Consider the following 24,426-nt stretch of genomic DNA (forward strand, 5'->3'; position numbering starts at 1 on the left):
AAATCTGGAAAGAAGCTTTCTGAGAACCTGCTTAGTGTTCTGTTAATTCATCTCACGGAGTTTCATCTGTATTTCGTCGATCACTTTGCTAGCCCTATTTTTGTGGAATCTGAGAACAGATATGTCGGATCCCTTGGAAGACTATTCGGCGAAAGGAAATATCCTCCGAAAACAAAGAGAAAGAAGCTTTCTGAAAAACTTCTTTGACTTCTGTGAAAACATTTCACAGAGTTTCAGCATTGCCCTCAAGAAGCCTTTCGCTAAGACAGTTCTTGTGGAATTGGCAAAGTGATACTTGGAAGCCCATAGAGGGCTATGGTGAAAAAGGAAATATCCTTAGATTAAATCTGGAAAGAAGCTTTCTGAGAAACTGCTTAGTGTTCTGTTAATTCATCTCACAGAATTACATCTGTATTTCTTGGATCTCTTTGCTAGCCTTATTTCTGTGGAATCTGAGAACAGATATTTCGGATCCCTTGGAAGTCTATAGGGCCAAAGGAAATATCCTCCGAAAACAAAGAGAAAAAGCTTTCTGAGAAACTTCTTTGTGTTCTGTTAAATCATATCACAGAGTTACAGCATTCCCCTCAAGAAGCCTTTCGCTGAGACAGTTCTTGTGGAATTGCCTAAGTGATACTTGGAAGCCCATAGAGGGCTATGGTGAAAAAGGAAATATCCTCAGATGAAATCTTGAAAGAAGCTTTCTGAGAAACTGCTTAGTGTTCTGTTAATTCATCTCACAGAGTTACATCTGTATTTCGTGGATCTCTTTGCTAGCCTTATTTCTGTGGAATCTGAGAACAGATATTTCGGATGCCTTGGAAGACTATAGGGCCAAAGGAAATATTCTCCGATAACAAAGAGAAAGAAGCTTTCTGAGAAACCTCTTTGTGTTCTGTGAAATCATCTCACAGAGTTACAGCTTTCCCCTCAAGAAGCCTTTCGCTAAGACAGTTCTTGTGGAATTGGCAAAGTGATATTTGGAAGCCCATAGAGGGCTATGGTGAAAAAGGAAATATCCTCACATGAAATGTGGAAAGAAGCTTCCTGAGAAACTGCTTAGTGTTCTGTTAATTCATCTCACAAAGTTACATCTGTATTTCCTGGATCTCTTTGCTAGCCTTATTTCTGTGGAATCTGAGAACAGATATTTCGGATCCCTTGGAAGATTATAGGGCCAAAGGAAATATCCTCCGATAACAAAGAGAAAGAAGCTTTCTGAGTAACTTCTTTGTGTTCTGTGAAATCATCTCACAGAGTTACAGCTTTCCCCTCAAGAAGACTTTCGCTAAGGCAGTTCTTGTGGAATTGGCAAAGTGATATTTGGAAGCCCATAGAGGGCTATGGTGAAAAACGAAATATCCTAAGATGAATTCTGGAAGGAAGCTTTCTGAGAAACTGCTTAGTGTTCTGTTAATTCATCGCACAGAGTTACATCTGTACTTCGTGGATCTCTTTGCTAGCCTTATTTCTGTGGAATCTGAGAACAGATATTTCGGATCCCCTGGAAGACTATAGGGCCAAAGGAAATATCCTCCGATAACAAAGAGAAAGAAGCTTTCTGAGCTACTTCTTTGTCTTCTGTGAAATCATCTCACAGAGTTACAACTTTCCTCACAAGAAGCCTTTCGCTAAGACAGTTCTTGTGGAATTGGAAAAGTGACATTTGGAAGCCCTTAGAGGGCTATGTTGAAAAAGGAAATATCCTCAGATGAAATCTGGAAAGAAGATTTCTGGGAAACTGCTTAGTGTTCTGTTAATTCATCTCACAGAGTTTCATCTTTATTTTGTGGATCTCTTTGCTAGCCTTATTTCTGTGGAATCTGAGAACAGATATTTCGGATCCCTTGGAAGACTATAGGGCCAAAGGAAATATCCTCTGATAACAAAGAGAAAGAAGCTTTCTGAGAAACTTCTTTGTGTTCTGTGAAATCATCTCACAGAGTTACAGCTTTCCCCTCAAGAAGCCTTTCGCTGAAACAGTTCTTGTGGAATTGGCAAAGTGATATTTGGAAGCCCATAGAGGACTATGATGAAAAAGGAAATATCCTTAGATTAAATCTGGAAAGAAGCTTTCTGAGAAACTGCTTAGTGTTCTGTTAATTCATCTCACAGAGTTACATCTATATTTCGTGCATCTCTTTGCTAGCCTTATTTCTGTGGAATCTGAGAACAGATATTTCGGATCCCTTGGAAGACTATATGGCCAATGGAAATATCCTCCGATAACAAAGAGAAAGAAGCTTTCTGAGAAACTTATTTGTGTTCTGTGAAATCATCTCACAGAGTTACAGTATTCCCCTCAAGAAGCCTTTCGCTAAGACAGTTCTTGTGGAATTGGCATGGTGATACTTGGAAGCCCTTAGAGGTCTCTGGTGAAAAAGGAAATATCCTCAGATGAAATCTGGAAAGAAGCTTTCTGAGAAACTGCTTAGTGTTCTGTTAATTCATCTCACAGAGTTACATCTGTATTTCGTGGATCTCTTTGTTAGGCTTATTTCTGTGGAATCTGAGAACAGATATTTCGGATCTCTTTGTAGACTATGGGGCCAAAGGAAATATCCCCCGATAACAAAGAGAAAGAAGCTTTCTGAGAAACTTCTTTGTGTTTTGTGAAATCATCTCAGAGTTACAGCTATCCCCTCAAGAAGGCTTTCGCTAAGACAGTTCTTGTGGAATTGGCAAAGTGATAGTTGGAAGCCCATAGACGGCTATGGTGAAAAAGGAAATATCCTCAGATGAAATCTGGAAAGAAGCTTTCTGAGAAACTGCTTAATGTTCTGTTAATTCATCTCACAGAGTTACATCTGTATTTCGTGGATCTCTTTGCTAGCCTTATTTCTGTGGAATCTGAGAACACATATTTCGGAACCCTTGGAAGACTATAGGGCCAAAGGAAATATCCCACGATAACAAAGAGAAAGAAGATTTCTGAGAAATTTCTTTGTGTTCTATGAAATCATCTCACAGAGTTACAGCTTTCCCACAAGAAGCCTTTCGCTAAGACAGTTCTTGTGGAATTGGCAAAGTGATATTTGGAAGTCCATAGAGGGCTATGGTGAAAAAGGATATATCCACAGATGAAATCTGGAAAGAAGCTTTCTGAGAAACTGCTTAGTGTTGTGTAAATTCATCTCACAGAGTTACATCTGTATTTCGTGGATCTCTTTGCTAGCCTTATTTTGTGGAATCTGAGAACACATATTTCAGAATCCTTGGAAGACTATAGGGCCAAAGGAAGTATCCCCAGATAACAAAGAGAAAGAAGCTTTCTGAGAAACTTCTTTGTGTTCTGTGAAATCATCTCACAGAGTTACAGCTTTCCCCTCAAGAATCCTTTCGCTAAGACAGTTCTTGTGGAATTGGCAAAGTGATATTTGGAAGCCCATAGAGGGCTATGGTGAAAAAGGAAATATCCTCAGATGAAATCTGGAAAGAAGCTTTCTGAGAACCTGCTTAGTGTTCTGTTAATTCATCTCACGGAGTTACATCTGTATTTCGTCGATCACTTTGCTAGCCCTATTTTTGTGGAATCTGAGAACAGATATGTCGGATCCCTTGGAAGACTATTCGGCCAAAGGAAATATCCTCCGAAAACAAAGAGAAAGAAGCTTTCTGAAAAACTTCTTTGACTTCTGTGAAAACATTTCACAGAGTTTCAGCATTGCCCTCAAGAAGCCTTTCGCTAAGACAGTTCTTGTGGAATTGGCAAAGTGATACTTGGAAGCCCATAGAGGGCTATGGTGAAAAAGGAAATATCCTTAGATTAAATCTGGAAAGAAGCTTTCTGAGAAACTGCTTAGTGTTCTGTTAATTCATCTCACAGAGTTACATCTGTATTTCTTGGATCTCTTTGCTAGCTTTATTTCTGTGGAATCTGAGAACAGATATTTCGGATCCCTTGGAAGTCTATAGGGCCAAAGGAAATATCCTCCGAAAACAAAGAGAAAAAGCTTTCTGAGAAACTTCTTTGTGTTCTGTTAAATCATATCACAGAGTTACAGCATTCCCCTCAAGAAGCCTTTCGCTGAGACAGTTCTTGTGGAATTGCCTAAGTGATACTTGGAAGCCCATAGAGGGCTATGGTGAAAAAGGAAATATCCTCAGATGAAATCTGGAAAGAAGCTTTCTGAGAAACTGCTTAGTGTTCTGTTAATTCATCTCACAGAGTTACATCTGTATTTCGTGGATCTCTTTGCTAGCCTTATTTCTGTGGAATCTGAGAACAGATATTTCAGATCCCTTGGAAGACTATAGGGCCAAAGGAAATATCCTCCGATAACAAAGAGAAAGAAGCTTTCTGAGAAACTTCTTTGTGTTCTGTGAAATCATCTCACAGAGTTACAGCATTCCCCTCAAGAAGCCTTTCGCTAAGACAGTTCTTGTGGAATTGGCAAAGTGATATTTTGAAGCCCATAGAGGGCTACGGTGAAAAAGGAAGTATCCTCAGATGAAATATCGAAAGAAGCTTTCTGAGAAACTACTTAGTGTTCTGTTAATTCATCTCACAGAGTTACATCTGTATTTCGTGGATCTCTTTGCTAGCCATATTTCTGTGGAATCTGAGAACAGATATTTCGGATCCCTTGGAAGACTATATGGCCAATGGAAATATCCTCCGATAACAAAGAGAAAGAAGCTTTCTGAGAAACTTATTTGTGTTCTGTGAAATCATCTCACAGAGTTACAGTATTCCCCTCAAGAAGCCTTTCGCTAAGACAGTTCTTGTGGAATTGGCATGGTGATACTTGGAAGCCCTTAGAGGTCTATGGTGAAAAAGGAAATATCCTCAGATGAAATCTGGAAAGAAGCTTTCTGAGAAACTGCTTAGTGTTCTGTTAATTCATCTCACAGAGTTACATCTGTATTTCGTGGATCTCTTTGTTAGGCTTATTTCTGTGGAATCTGAGAACAGATATTTCAGATCTCTTTGTAGACTATGGGGCCAAAGGAAATATCCCCCGATAACAAAGAGAAAGAAGCTTTCTGAGAAACTTCTTTGTGTTCTGTGAAATCATCTCAGAGTTACAGCTATCCCCTCAAGAAGGCTTTCGCTAAGACAGTTCTTGTGGAATTGGCAAAGTGATAGTTGGAAGCCCATAGACGGCTATGGTGAAAAAGGAAATATCCTCAGATGAAATCTGGAAAGAAGCTTTCTGAGAAACTGCTTAATGTTCTGTTAATTCATCTCACAGAGTTACATCTGTATTTCGTGGATCTCTTTGCTAGCCTTATTTCTGTGGAATCTGAGAACACATATTTCGGAACCCTTGGAAGACTATAGGGCCAAAGGAAATATCCCACGATAACAAAGAGAAAGAAGATTTCTGAGAAATTTCTTTGTGTTCTATGAAATCATCTCACAGAGTTACAGCTTTCCCACAAGAAGCCTTTCGCTAAGACAGTTCTTGTGGAATTGGCAAAGTGATATTTGGAAGTCCATAGAGGGCTATGGTGAAAAAGGTTATATCCACAGATGAAATCTGGAAAGAAGCTTTCTGAGAAACTGCTTAGTGTTCTGTAAATTCATCTCACAGAGTTACATCTGTATTTCGTGGATCTCTTTGCTAGCCTTATTTCTGTGGAATCTGAGAACACATATTTCAGAATCCTTGGAAGACAATAGGGCCAAAGGAAGTATCCCCAGATAACAAAGAGAAAGAAGCTTTCTGAGAAACTTCTTTGTGTTCTGTGAAATCATCTCACAGAGTTACAGCTTTCCCCTCAAGAAGCCTTTCGCTAAGACAGTTCTTGTGGAATTGGCAAAGTGATATTTGGAAGCCCATAGAGGGCTATGGTGAAAAAGGAAATATCCTCAGATGAAATCTGGAAAGAAGCTTTCTGAGAACCTGCTTAGTGTTCTCTTAATTCATCTCACGGAGTTACATCTGTATTTCGTCGATCACTTTGCTAGCCCTATTTTTGTGGAATCTGAGAACAGATATGTCGGATCCATTGGAAGACTATTCGGCCAAAGGAAATATCCTCCGAAAACAAAGAGAAAGAAGCTTTCTGAAAAACTTCTTTGACTTCTGTGAAAACATTTCACAGAGTTTCAGCATTGCCCTCAAGAAGCCTTTCGCCAGGACAGTTCTTGTGGAATTGGCAAAGTGATACTTGGAAGCCCATAGAGGGCTATGGTGAAAAAGGAAATATCCTTAGATTAAATCTGGAAAGAAGCTTTCTGAGAAACTGCTTAGTGTTCTGTTAATTCATCTCACAGAGTTACATCTGTATTTCTTGGATCTCTTTGCTAGCCTTATTTCTGTGGAATCTGAGAACAGATATTTCGGATCCCTTGGAAGTCTATAGGGCCAAAGGAAATATCCTCCGAAAACAAAGAGAAAAAGCTTTCTGAGAAACTTCTTTGTGTTCTGTTAAATCATATCACAGAGTTACAGCATTCCCCTCAAGAAGCCTTTCGCTGAGACAGTTCTTGTGGAATTGCCTAAGTGATACTTGGAAGCCCATAGAGGGCTATGGTGAAAAAGGAAATATCCTCAGATGAAATCTGGAAAGAAGCTTTCTGAGAAACTGCTTAGTGTTCTGTTAATTCATCTCACAGAGTTACATCTGTATTTCGTGGATCTCTTTGCTAGCCTTATTTCTGTGGAATCTGAGAACAGATATTTCAGATCCCTTGGAAGACTATAGGGCCAAAGGAAATATCCTCCGATAACAAAGAGAAAGAAGCTTTCTGAGAAACTTCTTTGTGTTCTGTGAAATCATCTCACAGAGTTACAGCATTCCCCTCAAGAAGCCTTTCGCTAAGACAGTTCTTGTGGAATTGGCAAAGTGATATTTTGAAGCCCATAGAGGGCTACGGTGAAAAAGGAAGTATCCTCAGATGAAATATCGAAAGAAGCTTTCTGAGAAACTACTTAGTGTTCTGTTAATTCATCTCACAGAGTTACATCTGTATTTCGTGGATCTCTTTGCTAGCCTTATTTCTGTGGAATCTGAGAACACATATTTCGGATCCCTTGGAAGACTATAGGGCCAAAGGAAATGTCCTCCGATAACAAAGAGAAAGAAGCTTTCTGAGAAACTTCTTTGTGTTCTGTGAAATCATCTCACAGTGTTAAAGCTTTCCCCTCAAGAAGCCTTTCGCTAAGACAGTTCTTGTGGAATTGGCAAAGTGATATTTGGAATCCCATAGAGGGCTATGTTGAAAAAGGAAATATCCTCATATGAAATCTGGAAAGAAGCTTTCTGAGAAACTGCTTAGTGTTCTGTTAATTCATCTCAAAGAGTTACATCTGTATTTCGTGGATCTCTTTGCTAGCCTTATTTCTGTGGAATCTGAGAACAGATATTTCGGATCCCTTGGAAGACTATAGGGTCAAAGGCAATATCCTCCGATAACAAAGAGAAAGAAGCTTTCTGAGAAACTTCTTTGTGTTCTGTGAAATCATCTCACAGAGTTACAGCTTTCCCCTCAAGAAGCCTTTCGCTAACGCAGTTCTTCCGGAATTGGCAAAGTGATATTTGGAAGCCCATAGAGGGCTATGGTGAAAAAGGAAATATCCTCAGATGAAATCTGGAAAGAAGCTTTCTGAGAAACTGCTTAGTGTTCTGTTATTTCATCTCACATAGTTACATCTGTATTTCGTGGATCTCTTTGCTAGCCTTATTTCTGTGGAATCTGAGAACAGATATTTCGGATCAATTGGAGGACTATAGGGCCAAAGGATATATCCTCCGATAACAAAGAGAAAGAAGCTTTCTGAGAAACTTCTTTGTGTTCTGTGAAATCATCTCACAGAGTTACAGCTTTCACCTCAAGAAGCCTTTCGCTAAGACAGTTCTTGTGGAATTGGCAAAGTGATATTTGGAAGCCCATAGAGGGCTATGGTGAAAAAGGAAATATCCTCACATGAAATCTGGAAAGAAGATTTCTGAGAAACTGCTTAGTGTTCTGTTAATTCATCTCACAGAGTTACATCTGTATTTCGTAGGTCTCTTTGCTAGCCTTATATCTGTGGAATCTGAGAACAGATATTTCTGATCAATTGGAGGACTATAGGGCCAAAGGATATATCCTCCGATAACAAAGAGAAAGAAGCTTTCTGAGAAACTTCTTTGTGTTCTGTGAAATCATCTCACAGAGTTTCAGCTTTCCCCTCAAGAAGCCTTTCGCTAAGACAGTTCTTGTGGAATTGGCAAAGTGATATTTGGAAGCCCATAGAGGGCTATGGTGAAAAAGGAAATATCCTCACATGAAATCTGGAAAGAAGCTTTCTGAGAAACTGCTTAGTGTTCTGTTAATTCATCTCACAGAGTTACATCTGTATTTCGTGGATCTCTTTGCTAGCCTTATTTCTGTGGAATCTGAGAACAGATATTTCGGATCCCTTGGAAGACTATAGGGCCAAAGGAAATATCCTCCGATAACAAAGAGAAAGAAGCTTTCTGAGAAACTTCTTGGTGTTCTATGTAATCATCTCACAGAGTTACAGCTTTCCCCTCAAGAAGCCTTTCGCTAAGACAGTTCTTGTGGAATTGGCAAAGTGATATTTGGAAGCCCTTAGAGGGCTGTGGTGAAAAAGGAAATATCCTCACATGAAATCTGGAAAGTAGCTTTCTGAGAAACTGCTTAGTGTTCTGTTAATTCATCTCAGAGAGTTACATCTGTATTTCGTGGATCTCTTTGCTAGCCTTATTTCTGTGGAATCTGAGAACAGATATTTCGGATCCCTTGGAAGACTATAGGGCCAAAGGAAATATCCTCCGATTACAAAGAGAAAGAAGGTTTCTGAGAAATTTCTTTGTGTTCTGTGAAATCATCTCACAGAGTTACAGCTTTCCCCTAAAGAAGCGTTTCGCCAAGACAGTTCTTGTGCAATTGGCAAAGTGACATTTGGAAGCCCATAGAGGGCTATGGTGAAAAAGGAAATATCCACAGATGAAATCTGGAAGGAAGCATCTGAGAAACTGCTTAGTGTTCTGTTAATTCATCTAACAGAGTTACATATGTATTTCGTGGATCTCTTTGCTAGCCTTATTTCTGTGGAATCTGAGAACAGATATTTCGGATCCCTTGGAAGACTATAGGGCCAAAGGAAATATCCTCCGATAACCAAGAGAAAGAAGCTTTCTGAGAAACTTCTTTGTGTTCTGTGAAATCATCTCACAGAGTTACAGCTTTCCTCTCAAGAAGCCTTTCGCTAAGACAGTTCTTGTGGAATTGGCAAAGTCATATTTGGAATCCCTTAGAGGGCTACGGTGAAAAAGGAAATATCCTCAGATGAAATCTGGAAAGAAGCTTTCTGAGAAACTGCTTAGTGTTCTGTTAATTCATCTCACAGAGTTTCCTCTGTATTTTGTGGATCTCTTTGCTAGACTTATTTCTGTGGAATCTGAGAACAGATATTTCGGATCCCTTGGAAGACTATAGGGCCAAAGGAAATATCCTCCGATAACAAAGAGAAAGAAGCTTTCTTAGAAACTTCTTTGTGTTCTGTGAAATCATCTCACAGAGTTACAGCTTTCCCCTCAAGAAGCGTTTCGCCAATACAGTTCTTGTGGAATTGGCAAAGTGACTTTTGGAAGCCAGTAGAGGGCTCTGGTGAAAAAGGAAATATCCTCAAAAGAAATCTGGAAAGAAGCTTTCTGAGAAACTGCTTAGTGTTCTGTTAATACACCTCACAGAGTTACATCTGTATTTCGTGCATGTCTTTGCTAGCCTTATTTCTGTGGAATCTGAGAACAGATATTTCGGATCCCTTTGTAGACTATTGGGCCAAAGGAAATATCTCCCGATAACAAAGAGAAAGAAGCTTTCTGAGAAACTTCTTTGTGTTCTGTGAAATCATCTGAGCGTTACAGCTTTCCTCTCAAGAAGCCTTTCGCTAAGACAGTTCTTGTGGAATTGGCAAAGTGATATTTGGAAGCCCATAGACGGCTACGGTGAAAAAGGAAATATCCTCAGATGAAATCTTGAAAGAAGCTTTCTGAGAAACTGCTTAATGTTCTGTTAATTCATCTCACAGAGTTACATCTGTATTTCGTGGATCTCTTTGCTAGCCTTATTTCTGTGGAATCGGAGAACACATATTTCGGAACACTTGGAAGACTATAGGGCCAAAGGAAATATCCCCCGATAACAAAGAGAAAGAAGATTTCTGAGAAATCTCTTTGTGTTGTGTGAAATCATCTCACAGAGTTACAGCTTTCCCCTCAAGAAGCCTTTCGCTAAGACAGTTCTTGTGGAATTGGCAAAGTGATAGTTGGAAGTCCATAGAGGGCTATGGTGAAAAAGGATATATCCTCAGATGAAATCTGGAAAGAAGCTTTCTGAGAAACTGCTTAGTGTTCTGTTAATTCATCTCACAGAGTTAAATCTGTATTTCGTGGATCTCTTTGCTAGCCTTATTTCTGTGGAATCTGAGAACACATATTTCAGAACCCTTGGAAGACTATAGGGCCAAAGGATATCTCCAGATAACAAAGAGAAAGAAGCTTTCTGAGAAAGTTCTTTGTGTTCTGTGAAATCATCTCACAGAGTTACAGCTTTCCCCTCAAGAAGCCTTTCGCTAAGACAGTTCTTGTGGAATTGGCAAAGTGATATTTGGAAGCCCATAGAGGGCTATGGTGAAAAAGGAAATTACCTCAGATGAAATCTGGAAAGAAGCTTTCTGAGAAACTGCTTAGTGTTCTGTTAATTCATCTCACAGAGTTACACCTGTATTTCGTCGATCACTTTGCTAGCCTTATTTCTGTGGAATCTGTGAACAGATATGTCGGATCCCTTGGAAGACTATACGGCCAAAGGAAATATCCTCCGATAACAAAGAGAAAGAAGCTTTCTGAAAAACTTCTTTGACTTCTGTGAAAACATTTCACAGATTTTCAGCATTGCCCTCAAGAAGCCTTTCGCTAAGGCAGTTCTTGTGGAATTGGCAAAGTGATACTTGGAAGCCCATAGAGGTCTATGGTGAAAAAGGAAATATCCCTAGATTAAATCTGGAAAGAAGCTTTCTGAGAAACTGCTTAGTGTTCTGTTAATTCATCTCACAGAGTTACATCTGTATTTCGTGCATCTCTTTGCTAGCCTTATTTCTGTGGAATCTGAGAACAGATATTTCGGATCCCTTGGAAGTCTATAGGGCCAAAGGAAATATCCTCCGATAACAAAGAGAAAAAGCTTTCTGAGAAACTTCTTTGTGTTCTGTTAAATCATGTCACTGAGTTACAGCATTCCCCTCAAGAAGCCTTTCGCTGAGACAGTTCTTGTGGAATTTGCTAAGTGATACTTGGAAGCCCATAGAGGGCTATGGTGAAAAAGGAAATATCCTCAGATGAAATCTGGAAAGAAGCTTTCTGAGAAACTGCTTAGTGTTCTGTTAATTCATCTCACAGAGTTACATCTGTATTTCGTGGATCTCTATGCTAGCCTTATTTCTGTGGAATCTGAGAACAGATATTTCAGATCCCTTGGAAGACTATAGGGCCAAAGGAAATATCCTCCGATAACAAAGAGAAAGAAGCTTTCTGAGAAACTTCTTTGTGTTCTGTGAAATCATCTCACAGAGTTACAGCTTTCCCCTCAAGAAGCCTTTCGCTAAGACAGTTCTTGTGGAATTGGCAAAGTGATATTTGGAAGCCCATAGAGGGCTATGTTGAAAAAGGAAATATCCTCAGATGAAATCTCGAAAGAAGCTTTCTGAGAAACTACTTAGTGTTCTGTTAATTCATCTCACAGAGTTACATCTGTATTTCGTGGATCTCTTTGCTAGCCTTATTTCTGTGGAATCTGAGAACACACATTTCGGAACCCTTGGAAGACTATAGGGACAAAGGAAGTATCCTCCGATAACAAAGAGAAAGAAGCTTTCTGAGAAACTTATTTGTGTTCTTTCAAATCATCTCACAGAGTTACAGCCTTCCCCTCCAGAAGACGTTCACTGAAACAGTTCCTGTGGAATTGGCAAAGTGATATTTGGAAGCCCATAGAGGGCTATGGTGAAAAAGGAAATATCCTCAAATGAAATCTGGAAAGAAGCTTTCTGAGAAACTGCTTAGTGTTCTGTTAATTCATCTTACAGAGTTACATCTGTATTTCGTGGATCTCTTTGCTAGCCTTATTTCTGTGGAATCTGAGAACAGATATTTCGGATCCCTTGGAAGACTATAGGGCCAAAGGAAATATCCTCCGATAACAAAGAGAAAGAATCTTTCTGTGAAACTTCTTTGTGTTCTGTGAAATCATCTCACAGAGTAACAGTTTTCCCCTCACGAAGCCTTTCTATAAGACAGTTCTAGTGGAATTGGCAAAGTGATATTTGGAAGCCCATAGAGGGCTATGGTGAAAAAGGAAATATCCTCACATGAAATCTGGAAAGAAGCTTTCTGAGAAACTGCTTAGTGTTCTGTTAATTCATTTCACAGAGTTACATCTGTATTTCGTGGATCTCTTTGCTAGCCTTATTTCTGTGGAATCTGAGAAAAGATATTACGGATCCCTTGGAAGTCTATAGAGCCAAAGGAAATATCCTCCGATAACAAAGAGAAAGAAGCTTTCTGAGAAACTTCTTTGTGTTCTTTGAAATCATCTCACAGAGTTACAGCTTTCCCCTTAAGAAGACTTTCACTGAAACAGTTCTTGAAAATTGGCAAAGTGATATTTGGAAGCCCATAGAGGGCTATGGTGAAAAAGGAAATATCCTCACATGAAATCTGGAAAGAAGCTTTCTGAGAAACTGCTTAGTGTTCTGTTAATTCATCTCACAGAGTTACATCTGTATTTCATGGATCTCTTTGCTAGCCTTAGTTCTGTGGAATCTGAGAACACATATTTCGGAACCCTTGGAAGATTATAAGGCCAAAGGAAATATCCCCCGATAACAAAGAGAAAGAAGCTTTCTGAGAAACTTCTTTGTGTTCTGTGAAATCGTCTCACAGAGTTACAGCTTTCCCCTCAAGAAGACTTTCGCTAAGACAGTTTTTGTGGAATTGGCAAAGTGATATTTGGAAGCCCATAGTGGGCTATGGTGAAAAAGGAAATATCGTCAGATTAAATCTGGAAAGAAGCTTTTTGAGAAACTGCTTAGTGTTCTGTTAATTCATCTCACAGAGTTACATCGGTATTTCGTGGATCTCTTTGCTAGCCTTGCTTCTGTGGAATCTGAGAACAGATATTTCGGATCCCTTGAAAATCTATAGGGCCAAAGGAAATATCCTCCGATAAAAAAGAGAAAGAAGCTTTCTGAGAAACTTCTTTGTGTTCTGTGAAATCATCACACAGAGTTACAGCATTCCCCTCAAGAAGCTTTTCGCTAAGACAGTTCTTGTGGAATTCGCAAAATGATACTTGGAAGCCCATAGAGGGCTATGGTGAAAAAGGAAATATCCTCAGATGAAATCTGAAAAGAAGCTTTCTGAGAAACTCCTTAGTGTTCTTTTAATTCATCTCACAGAGTTACATCAGTATTTCGTGGATCTGTTTGCTAGCATTATTTCTGTGGAATCACAGAACAGATATTTCGGATCCCTTGGAAGACTATAGGGCCAAAGGAAATATCCTCCGATAACAAAGAGAAAGAAGCTTTCTGAGAAAATTCTTTGTGTTCTGTGAAATCATCTCACAGAGTTACAGCATTTCCCTGAAGAAGCCTCTCGCTAAGACAGTTCTTGTGGAATTGGCAAAGTGATATTTGGAAGCCCATAAAGGGCTATGGTGAAAACGGAAATATCCTCAGATGAAATCTGGAAAGAAGCTTTCTGAGAAACTGCTTAGTGATCTGTTAATTCATCTCACAGAGTTACATCTGTATTTCGTGGATCTCTTTGCTAGCCTATTTCTGTGGAATCTGAGAACACATATTTCGGATCCCTTTGAAGACTATGGGGCCAAAGGAAATATTCCCCGATAAAAAAGGGAAAGAAGCTTTCTGAGAAACTTCTTTGTGTTCTGTAAAATCATCTCACAGACTTACAGCTTTCCCCTCAGGAAGCCTTTCGCTAAGACAGTTCTTGTGGAATTGGCAAAGTGATATTTGGAAACCCATAGAGGGCTACGGTGAAAAAGGAATTATCCTCATATGAAATCTCGAAAGAAGCTTTCTGAGAATCTGCTTAGTCTTCTGTTATTTCTTCTCACAGAGTTACATCTGTATTTCGTGGATCTCTTTGCTAGCCTTGTTTCTGTGGAATCTGAGAACACATATTTCGGAACCCTTGGAAGATTATAAGGCCAAAGGAAATATCCCCCGATAACAAAGAGAAAGAAGCTTTCTGAGAAACTTCTTTGTGTTCTGTGAAATCGTCTCACAGAGTTACAGCTTTCCCCTCAAGAAGCCTTTCGCTAAGACAGTTCTTGTGGGATTGGCACAGTGATATTTGGAAGCCCATAGTGGGCTATGGTGAAAAAGGAAATATCCTCAGATGAAATCTGGAAAGAAGCTTTCTGAGAAACTGCTTAGTGTTCTGTTAATTATCTCACAGAGTTACATCTGTATTTCGTGGATCTCTTTGCTAGCCTTATTTCTGTGGAATCTGAGAACAGATATTTCGGATCCCTTGGAAGACACTAGGGCCAACGGAAATATGCTCCGATAACGAAGAGAAAGAAGTTTTCTGAGAAACTTCTTTGTATTCTGGGAAATCATCTCACAGAGTTACAGCTTTCCCCTCAAGAAGCCTTTCGCTAAGACAGTTCTTGTGGAATTGGCAAAGTGATATTTGGAAGCCCATAGAGGGCTATGGTAAAAAGGAAATATCCTCAGATGAAACCTGTAAAGAAGCTTTCTGAGAAACTGCTTAGTGTTCTGTTAATTCATTTCAAAGAGTTACATCTGTATTTCGTGGATCTCTTTGCTAGCCTTATTTCTGTGGAATCTGAGAACAGATATTTCTGATCCCTTGGAAGACACTGGGGACAAAGGAAATATGCTGCGATAACAAAGAGAAAGAAGCTTTCTGAGAAACTTCTTTGTGTTCTGTGAAATCATCTCACAGAGTTACAGCTTTCTCCTCAAGAAGCCTTTCGCTAAGACACTTCTTGTGGAATTGGCAATGTGATATATGGAAGCCCATAGAGGGATAGGGTGAAAAAGGAAATATCCTCACATGAAATCTGGAAAGAAGCTTTCTGAGAAACTGCTTAGTGTTCTGTTAATTCATCTCACAGAGTTACATCTGTATTTCGTTGATCTCTTTGCTAACCTTATTTCTGTGGTATCTGAGAACAGATATATCGGATTCCTTGGAAGACTATAGGGGCAAAGGAAATATCCTCCGATAACAAAGAGAAAGAAGCTTTCTGAGAAACTTCTTTGTGTTCTGTGAAATCATCTCACAGAGTTACAGCTTTCGCCTCAAGAAGCCTTTTGCTAAAACAGTTCTTGTGGAATTGGCAAAGTGATATTTGGAAGCCCTTAGAGGGCTATGGTGAAAAAGGAATTATCCTCAGATGAAATGTGGAAAGAAGCTTTCTGAGAAACTGCTTAGTGTTCTCTTAATTCATCTTACAGTGTTACATCCGTATTTCCTGGATCTCTTTGCTAACCTTATTTCTGTGGAATCTGAGAACAGATATTTCGGATCCCTTGCAAGACTATAGGGCCAAAGGAAATATCCTCCTATAACAAAGAGAAAGAAGCTTTCTGAGAAACTTATTTGTGTTCTGTGAAATCATCTCACAGAGTTACAGCTTTCCCCTCAAGAAGACTTTCGCTAAGGCAGTTCTTGGGGAATTGGCAAAGTGATATTTGGAAGCCCAAAGAGGGCTATGGTGAAAAACGAAATATCCTCAGATGAAATGTGGAAGGAAGCTTTCTGAGAAACTGCTTAATGTTCTGTTAATTCATCTCACAGACTTACATCTGTATTTCGTGGATCTCTTTGCTAGCCTTATTTCTGTGGAATCTGAGAACAGATATTTCGGATCAATTGGAGGACTATAGGGCCAAAGGATATATCCTCCGATAACAAAGAGAAAGAAGCTTTCTGAGAAACTTCTTTGTGTTCTGTGAAATCATCTCACAGAGTTACAGCTTTCTCCTCAAGAATCCTTTCGCTAAGACAGTTCTTGTGGAATTGGCAAAGTGATATTTGGAAGCCCATAGAGGGCTATGGTGAAAAAGGAAATATCCTCAGATGAAATCTGGAAATAAGCTTTCTGAGAAACTGCTTAGTGTTCTGTTAATTCATCTGACAGAGTTACATCTGTGTTTCGTGGATCTCTTTGCTAGCCTTATTTCTGTGGAATCTGAGAACAGATATTTCGGATCCCTTGGAGGACTATAGGGCCAAAGGAAATATCCTCCGATAACAGAGAAAGAAGCTTTCTGAGAAACTTCTTTGTGTTCTGTGAAATTACCTCACAGAGTTACAGTATTCCCCTCAAGAAGCCTTTCGCTAAGACAGTTCTTGTGGAATTGGCATAGTGATACTTGGAAGCCCTTAGAGGGCTATGGTGAAAAAGGAAATACCCTCTGATGAAATCTGGAAAGAAGCTTTCTGAGACACTGCTTAGTGTTCTGTTAATTCATCTCAGAGAGTTACATCTGTATTTCGTGGATATCTTTGCTAGCCTTATTTCTGTGGAATCTGAGAACAGATATTTCGGATCCCTTGCAAGACTATAGGGCCAAAGGAAATATCCTCCGATAACAAAGAGAAAGAAGCTTTCTGAGAAACTTCATTGTGTTCTGTGAAATCATCTCACAGAGTTACAGCTTTCCCCTCAAGAAGCCTTTCGCCAAGACAGTTCTTGTGGAATTGGCAAAGTGATATTTGGAAGCCCATAGAGGGCTATGGTGAAAAAGGAAACATCCTCACATGAAATCTGGAAAGAAGCTTTCTGAGAAACTGCTTAGTGTTCTGTTAATTCATCTCACAGAGTTACATCTGTATTTCGTGGATCTCTTTGCTAGCCTTATTTCTGTGGAATCTGAGAACACACATTTCGGAACCCTTGGAAGACTATAGGGACAAAGGAAGTATCCTCCGATAACAAAGAGAAAGAAGCTTTCTGAGAAACTTATTTGTGTTCTTTCAAATCATCTCACAGAGTTACAGCCTTCCCCTCCAGAAGACGTTCACTGAAACAGTTCCTGTGGAATTGGCAAAGTGATATTTGGAAGCCCATAGAGGGCTATGGTGAAAAAGGAAATATCCTCAAATGAAATCTGGAAAGAAGCTTTCTGAGAAACTGCTTAGTGTTCTGTTAATTCATCTTACAGAGTTACATCTGTATTTCGTGGATCTCTTTGCTAGCCTTATTTCTGTGGAATCTGAGAACAGATATTTCGGATCCCTTGGAAGACTATAGGGCCAAAGGAAATATCCTCCGATAACAAAGAGAAAGAATCTTTCTGTGAAACTTCTTTGTGTTCTGTGAAATCATCTCACAGAGTAACAGTTTTCCCCTCACGAAGCCTTTCTATAAGACAGTTCTAGTGGAATTGGCAAAGTGATATTTGGAAGCCCATAGAGGGCTATGGTGAAAAAGGAAATATCCTCACATGAAATCTGGAAAGAAGCTTTCTGAGAAACTGCTTAGTGTTCTGTTAATTCATTTCACAGAGTTACATCTGTATTTCGTGGATCTCTTTGCTAGCCTTATTTCTGTGGAATCTGAGAAAAGATATTACGGATCCCTTGGAAGTCTATAGAGCCAAAGGAAATATCCTCCGATAACAAAGAGAAAGAAGCTTTCTGAGAAACTTCTTTGTGTTCTTTGAAATCATCTCACAGAGTTACAGCTTTCCCCTTAAGAAGACTTTCACTGAAACAGTTCTTGAAAATTGGCAAAGTGATATTTGGAAGCCCATAGAGGGCTATGGTGAAAAAGGAAATATCCTCACATGAAATCTGGAAAGAAGCTTTCTGAGAAACTGCTTAGTGTTCTGTTAATTCATCTCACAGAGTTACATCTGTATTTCATGGATCTCTTTGCTAGCCTTAGTTCTGTGGAATCTGAGAACACATATTTCGGAACCCTTGGAAGATTATAAGGCCAAAGGAAATATCCCCCGATAACAAAGAGAAAGAAGCTTTCTGAGAAACTTCTTTGTGTTCTGTGAAATCGTCTCACAGAGTTACAGCTTTCCCCTCAAGAAGACTTTCGCTAAGACAGTTTTTGTGGAATTGGCAAAGTGATATTTGGAAGCCCATAGTGGGCTATGGTGAAAAAGGAAATATCGTCAGATTAAATCTGGAAAGAAGCTTTTTGAGAAACTGCTTAGTGTTCTGTTAATTCATCTCACAGAGTTACATCGGTATTTCGTGGATCTCTTTGCTAGCCTTGCTTCTGTGGAATCTGAGAACAGATATTTCGGATCCCTTGAAAATCTATAGGGCCAAAGGAAATATCCTCCGATAAAAAAGAGAAAGAAGCTTTCTGAGAAACTTCTTTGTGTTCTGTGAAATCATCACACAGAGTTACAGCATTCCCCTCAAGAAGCTTTTCGCTAAGACAGTTCTTGTGGAATTCGCAAAATGATACTTGGAAGCCCATAGAGGGCTATGGTGAAAAAGGAAATATCCTCAGATGAAATCTGAAAAGAAGCTTTCTGAGAAACTCCTTAGTGTTCTTTTAATTCATCTCACAGAGTTACATCAGTATTTCGTGGATCTGTTTGCTAGCATTATTTCTGTGGAATCACAGAACAGATATTTCGGATCCCTTGGAAGACTATAGGGCCAAAGGAAATATCCTCCGATAACAAAGAGAAAGAAGCTTTCTGAGAAAATTCTTTGTGTTCTGTGAAATCATCTCACAGAGTTACAGCATTTCCCTGAAGAAGCCTCTCGCTAAGACAGTTCTTGTGGAATTGGCAAAGTGATATTTGGAAGCCCATAAAGGGCTATGGTGAAAACGGAAATATCCTCAGATGAAATCTGGAAAGAAGCTTTCTGAGAAACTGCTTAGTGATCTGTTAATTCATCTCACAGAGTTACATCTGTATTTCGTGGATCTCTTTGCTAGCCTATTTCTGTGGAATCTGAGAACACATATTTCGGATCCCTTTGAAGACTATGGGGCCAAAGGAAATATTCCCCGATAAAAAAGGGAAAGAAGCTTTCTGAGAAACTTCTTTGTGTTCTGTGAAATCATCTCACAGACTTACAGCTTTCCCCTCAGGAAGCCTTTCGCTAAGACAGTTCTTGTGGAATTGGCAAAGTGATATTTGGAAACCCATAGAGGGCTACGGTGAAAAAGGAATTATCCTCATATGAAATCTCGAAAGAAGCTTTCTGAGAATCTGCTTAGTCTTCTGTTATTTCTTCTCACAGAGTTACATCTGTATTTCGTGGATCTCTTTGCTAGCCTTGTTTCTGTGGAATCTGAGAACACATATTTCGGAACCCTTGGAAGATTATAAGGCCAAAGGAAATATCCCCCGATAACAAAGAGAAAGAAGCTTTCTGAGAAACTTCTTTGTGTTCTGTGAAATCGTCTCACAGAGTTACAGCTTTCCCCTCAAGAAGCCTTTCGCTAAGACAGTTCTTGTGGGATTGGCACAGTGATATTTGGAAGCCCATAGTGGGCTATGGTGAAAAAGGAAATATCCTCAGATGAAATCTGGAAAGAAGCTTTCTGAGAAACTGCTTAGTGTTCTGTTAATTATCTCACAGAGTTACATCTGTATTTCGTGGATCTCTTTGCTAGCCTTATTTCTGTGGAATCTGAGAACAGATATTTCGGATCCCTTGGAAGACACTAGGGCCAACGGAAATATGCTCCGATAACGAAGAGAAAGAAGTTTTCTGAGAAACTTCTTTGTATTCTGGGAAATCATCTCACAGAGTTACAGCTTTCCCCTCAAGAAGCCTTTCGCTAAGACAGTTCTTGTGGAATTGGCAAAGTGATATTTGGAAGCCCATAGAGGGCTATGGTAAAAAGGAAATATCCTCAGATGAAACCTGTAAAGAAGCTTTCTGAGAAACTGCTTAGTGTTCTGTTAATTCATTTCAAAGAGTTACATCTGTATTTCGTGGATCTCTTTGCTAGCCTTATTTCTGTGGAATCTGAGAACAGATATTTCTGATCCCTTGGAAGACACTGGGGTCAAAGGAAATATGCTGCGATAACAAAGAGAAAGAAGCTTTCTGAGAAACTTCTTTGTGTTCTGTGAAATCATCTCACAGAGTTACAGCTTTCTCCTCAAGAAGCCTTTCGCTAAGACACTTCTTGTGGAATTGGCAATGTGATATATGGAAGCCCATAGAGGGATAGGGTGAAAAAGGAAATATCCTCACATGAAATCTGGAAAGAAGCTTTCTGAGAAACTGCTTAGTGTTCTGTTAATTCATCTCACAGAGTTACATCTGTATTTCGTTGATCTCTTTGCTAACCTTATTTCTGTGGTATCTGAGAACAGATATATCGGATTCCTTGGAAGACTATAGGGGCAAAGGAAATATCCTCCGATAACAAAGAGAAAGAAGCTTTCTGAGAAACTTCTTTGTGTTCTGTGAAATCATCTCACAGAGTTACAGCTTTCGCCTCAAGAAGCCTTTTGCTAAAACAGTTCTTGTGGAATTGGCAAAGTGATATTTGGAAGCCCTTAGAGGGCTATGGTGAAAAAGGAATTATCCTCAGATGAAATGTGGAAAGAAGCTTTCTGAGAAACTGCTTAGTGTTCTCTTAATTCATCTTACAGTGTTACATCCGTATTTCCTGGATCTCTTTGCTAACCTTATTTCTGTGGAATCTGAGAACAGATATTTCGGATCCCTTGCAAGACTATAGGGCCAAAGGAAATATCCTCCTATAACAAAGAGAAAGAAGCTTTCTGAGAAACTTATTTGTGTTCTGTGAAATCATCTCACAGAGTTACAGCTTTCCCCTCAAGAAGACTTTCGCTAAGGCAGTTCTTGGGGAATTGGCAAAGTGATATTTGGAAGCCCAAAGAGGGCTATGGTGAAAAACGAAATATCCTCAGATGAAATGTGGAAGGAAGCTTTCTGAGAAACTGCTTAATGTTCTGTTAATTCATCTCACAGACTTACATCTGTATTTCGTGGATCTCTTTGCTAGCCTTATTTCTGTGGAATCTGAGAACAGATATTTCGGATCAATTGGAGGACTATAGGGCCAAAGGATATATCCTCCGATAACAAAGAGAAAGAAGCTTTCTGAGAAACTTCTTTGTGTTCTGTGAAATCATCTCACAGAGTTACAGCTTTCTCCTCAAGAATCCTTTCGCTAAGACAGTTCTTGTGGAATTGGCAAAGTGATATTTGGAAGCCCATAGAGGGCTATGGTGAAAAAGGAAATATCCTCAGATGAAATCTGGAAATAAGCTTTCTGAGAAACTGCTTAGTGTTCTGTTAATTCATCTGACAGAGTTACATCTGTGTTTCGTGGATCTCTTTGCTAGCCTTATTTCTGTGGAATCTGAGAACAGATATTTCGGATCCCTTGGAGGACTATAGGGCCAAAGGAAATATCCTCCGATAACAGAGAAAGAAGCTTTCTGAGAAACTTCTTTGTGTTCTGTGAAATTACCTCACAGAGTTACAGTATTCCCCTCAAGAAGCCTTTCGCTAAGACAGTTCTTGTGGAATTGGCATAGTGATACTTGGAAGCCCTTAGAGGGCTATGGTGAAAAAGGAAATACCCTCTGATGAAATCTGGAAAGAAGCTTTCTGAGAAACTGCTTAGTGTTCTGTTAATTCATCTCAGAGAGTTACATCTGTATTTCGTGGATATCTTTGCTAGCCTTATTTCTGTGGAATCTGAGAACAGATATTTCGGATCCCTTGCAAGACTATAGGGCCAAAGGAAATATCCTCCGATAACAAAGAGAAAGAAGCTTTCTGAGAAACTTCATTGTGTTCTGTGAAATCATCTCACAGAGTTACAGCTTTCCCCTCAAGAAGCCTTTCGCCAAGACAGTTCTTGTGGAATTGGCAAAGTGATATTTGGAAGCCCATAGAGGGCTATGGTGAAAAAGGAAACATCCTCACATGAAATCTGGAAAGAAGCTTTCTGAGAAACTGCTTAGTGTTCTGTTAATTCATCTCACAGAGTTACATCTGTATTTCGTGGATCTCTTTGCTAGCCTTATTTCTGTGGAATCTGAGAACAGATATTTCGGATCCCTTGGAAGACTATAGGGCCAAAGGAAATATCCTCCGATAACAAAGAGAAAGAAGCTTTCTGAGAAACTTCTTTGTGTTCTGTGAAATCATCTCACAGAGTTACAGCTTTCCCCTCAAGAAGACTTTCGCTAAGGCAGTTCTTGTGGAATTGGCAAAGTGATATTTGGAAGCCCATAGAGGGCTATGGTGAAAAACGAAATATCCTAAGATGAAATCTGGAAGGAAGCTTTCTGAGAAACTGCTTAGTGTTCTGTTAATTCATCTCACAGAGTTACATCTGTTTTTCGTGGATCTCTTTGCTAGCATTATTTCTGTGTAATCTGAGAATACATATTTCGGAACGCTTGGAAGGCTATAGGGCCAAAGGAAATATCCTCCGATAACAAAGAGAAAGAAGCTTTCTGAGAAACTTCTTTGTGTTCTTTGAAATCATCTCACAGAGTTACAGCTTTCCCCTCAAGAAGTCTTTCGCTGAAACAGTTCTTGTGGAATTGGCAAAGTGATATTTGGAAGTCCATAGAGGGCTATTGTGAAAAAGGAAATATCCTCAGATGAAATCTGGAAAGAAGCTTTCTGAGAAACTGCTTAGTGTTCTATTAATTCATCTCACAGAGTTACATATGTATTTCGTGTATCTCTTTGCTAGCCTTATTTCTGTGGAATCTGAGAACAGATATTTCGGATCCCTTGGAAGACTATAGGGCCAAAGGAAATATCCTCCGATAACAAAGAGAAAGAAGCTTTCTGAGAAACTTCTTTGTGTTCTGTGAAATCATCTCACAGAGTTACAGCTTTCCCCTCAAGAAGCCTTTCTCTAAGACAGTTCTTGTGGAATTGGCAAAGTGATATTTGGAAGCCCATAGAGGGCTACGGTGAAAAAAGTAATATCCTCACATGAAATCTGGAAAGAAGCTTTCTGAGAAACTGCTTAGTGTTCTGTTAATTCATCTCACAGAGTTACATCTGTATTTCGTGGATCTCTTTGCTAGCCTTATTTCTGTGGAATCTGAGAACAGATATTTCGGATCCCTTGGAAGACTATAGGGCCAAAGGAAATGTGCTGCGATAACCAAGAGAAAGAAGTTTTCTGAAAAACTTCTTTGTATTCTGTGAAATCATCTCACAGAGTTACAGCTTTCCCCTCAAGAAGACTTTCACCAAGACAGTTCTTGTGGAATTGGCAAAGTGACATTTGGAAGCCCTTAGAGGGCTATGGTGAAAAAGGAAATATCCTCAGATGAAATCTGGAAAGAATCTTTCTGAGAAACTGCTTAGTGTTCTGTTAATTCATGTCACAGCGTTACATCTGTACTTCGTGGATCTCTTTGCTAACCTTATTTCTGTGGAATCTGAGAACAGAGATTTCGGATCCCTTGGAAGACTATAGGGTCAAAGGAAATATCCTCCGATAACAAAGAGAAAGAAGCTTTCTGAGAAACTTCCTTGTGTTCTGTGAAATCATCTCACAGTGTTACAGCTTTCCCCTCAAGAAACGTTTCGCCAAGACAGTTCTTGTTGTATTGGCAAAGTGACATTTGGAAGCCCATAGAGGGCTATGGTGAAAAAGGATATATCCTCAGATGAATTCTGGAAAGACGCGTTCTGAGAAACTGCTTAGTGTTCTGTTAATTCATCTCAAAGAGTTACATCTGTATTTCGTGGATCTCTGTGCTAGCCTTATTTCTGTGGAATCTGAGAACAGATATTTCGGATCCCTTGGAAGACTATAGGGCCAAAGGAAATATCCTCCCATAACAAAGAGAAAGAAGCTTTCAGAGAAACTTCTTTGTGTTCTGTGAAATCATCTCACAGAGTTACAGCTTTTCCCTCAAGAAGCCTTTCGCTAAGACAGTTCTTGTGGAATTGGCAAAGTGACATTTGGAGCCCTTAGAGGGCTATGGTGAAAAAGGAAATATCCTCAGATGAAATCTGGAAAGAAGCTTTCTGAGAAACTGCTTATTGTTCTGTTAATTCATGTCACAGAGTTACATCTGTATTTCGTGGATCTCTTTGCTAGCCTTATTTCTGTGGAATCTGAGAACAGATATTTCGGATCCCTTGGAAGACTATAGGGCCACAAGAAATATTCTCCGATAACAAAGAGAAAGAAGCTTTCTGAGAAACTTCTTTGTGTTCTGTGAAATCATCTCACAGAGTTACAGCTTTCCCCTGAAGAAGCCTTTCGCTAAGACAGTTCTTGTGGAATTGGAAAAGTGATATTTGGAAGCCCATAGAGGGCTATGGTGAAAAAGGAAATATCCTCACATGAAATCTGGAAAGAAGCTTTCTGAGAAACTGCTTAGTGTTCTTTTAATTCATCGCACAGAGTTACATCTGTATTTCGTGGATCTCTTTGCTAGCCTTATTTCT

Source organism: Macaca nemestrina, chromosome 13 (genome assembly GCF_043159975.1).
Source record: "Macaca nemestrina isolate mMacNem1 chromosome 13, mMacNem.hap1, whole genome shotgun sequence".
In the NCBI taxonomy this organism is placed as follows: domain Eukaryota; kingdom Metazoa; phylum Chordata; class Mammalia; order Primates; family Cercopithecidae; genus Macaca; species Macaca nemestrina.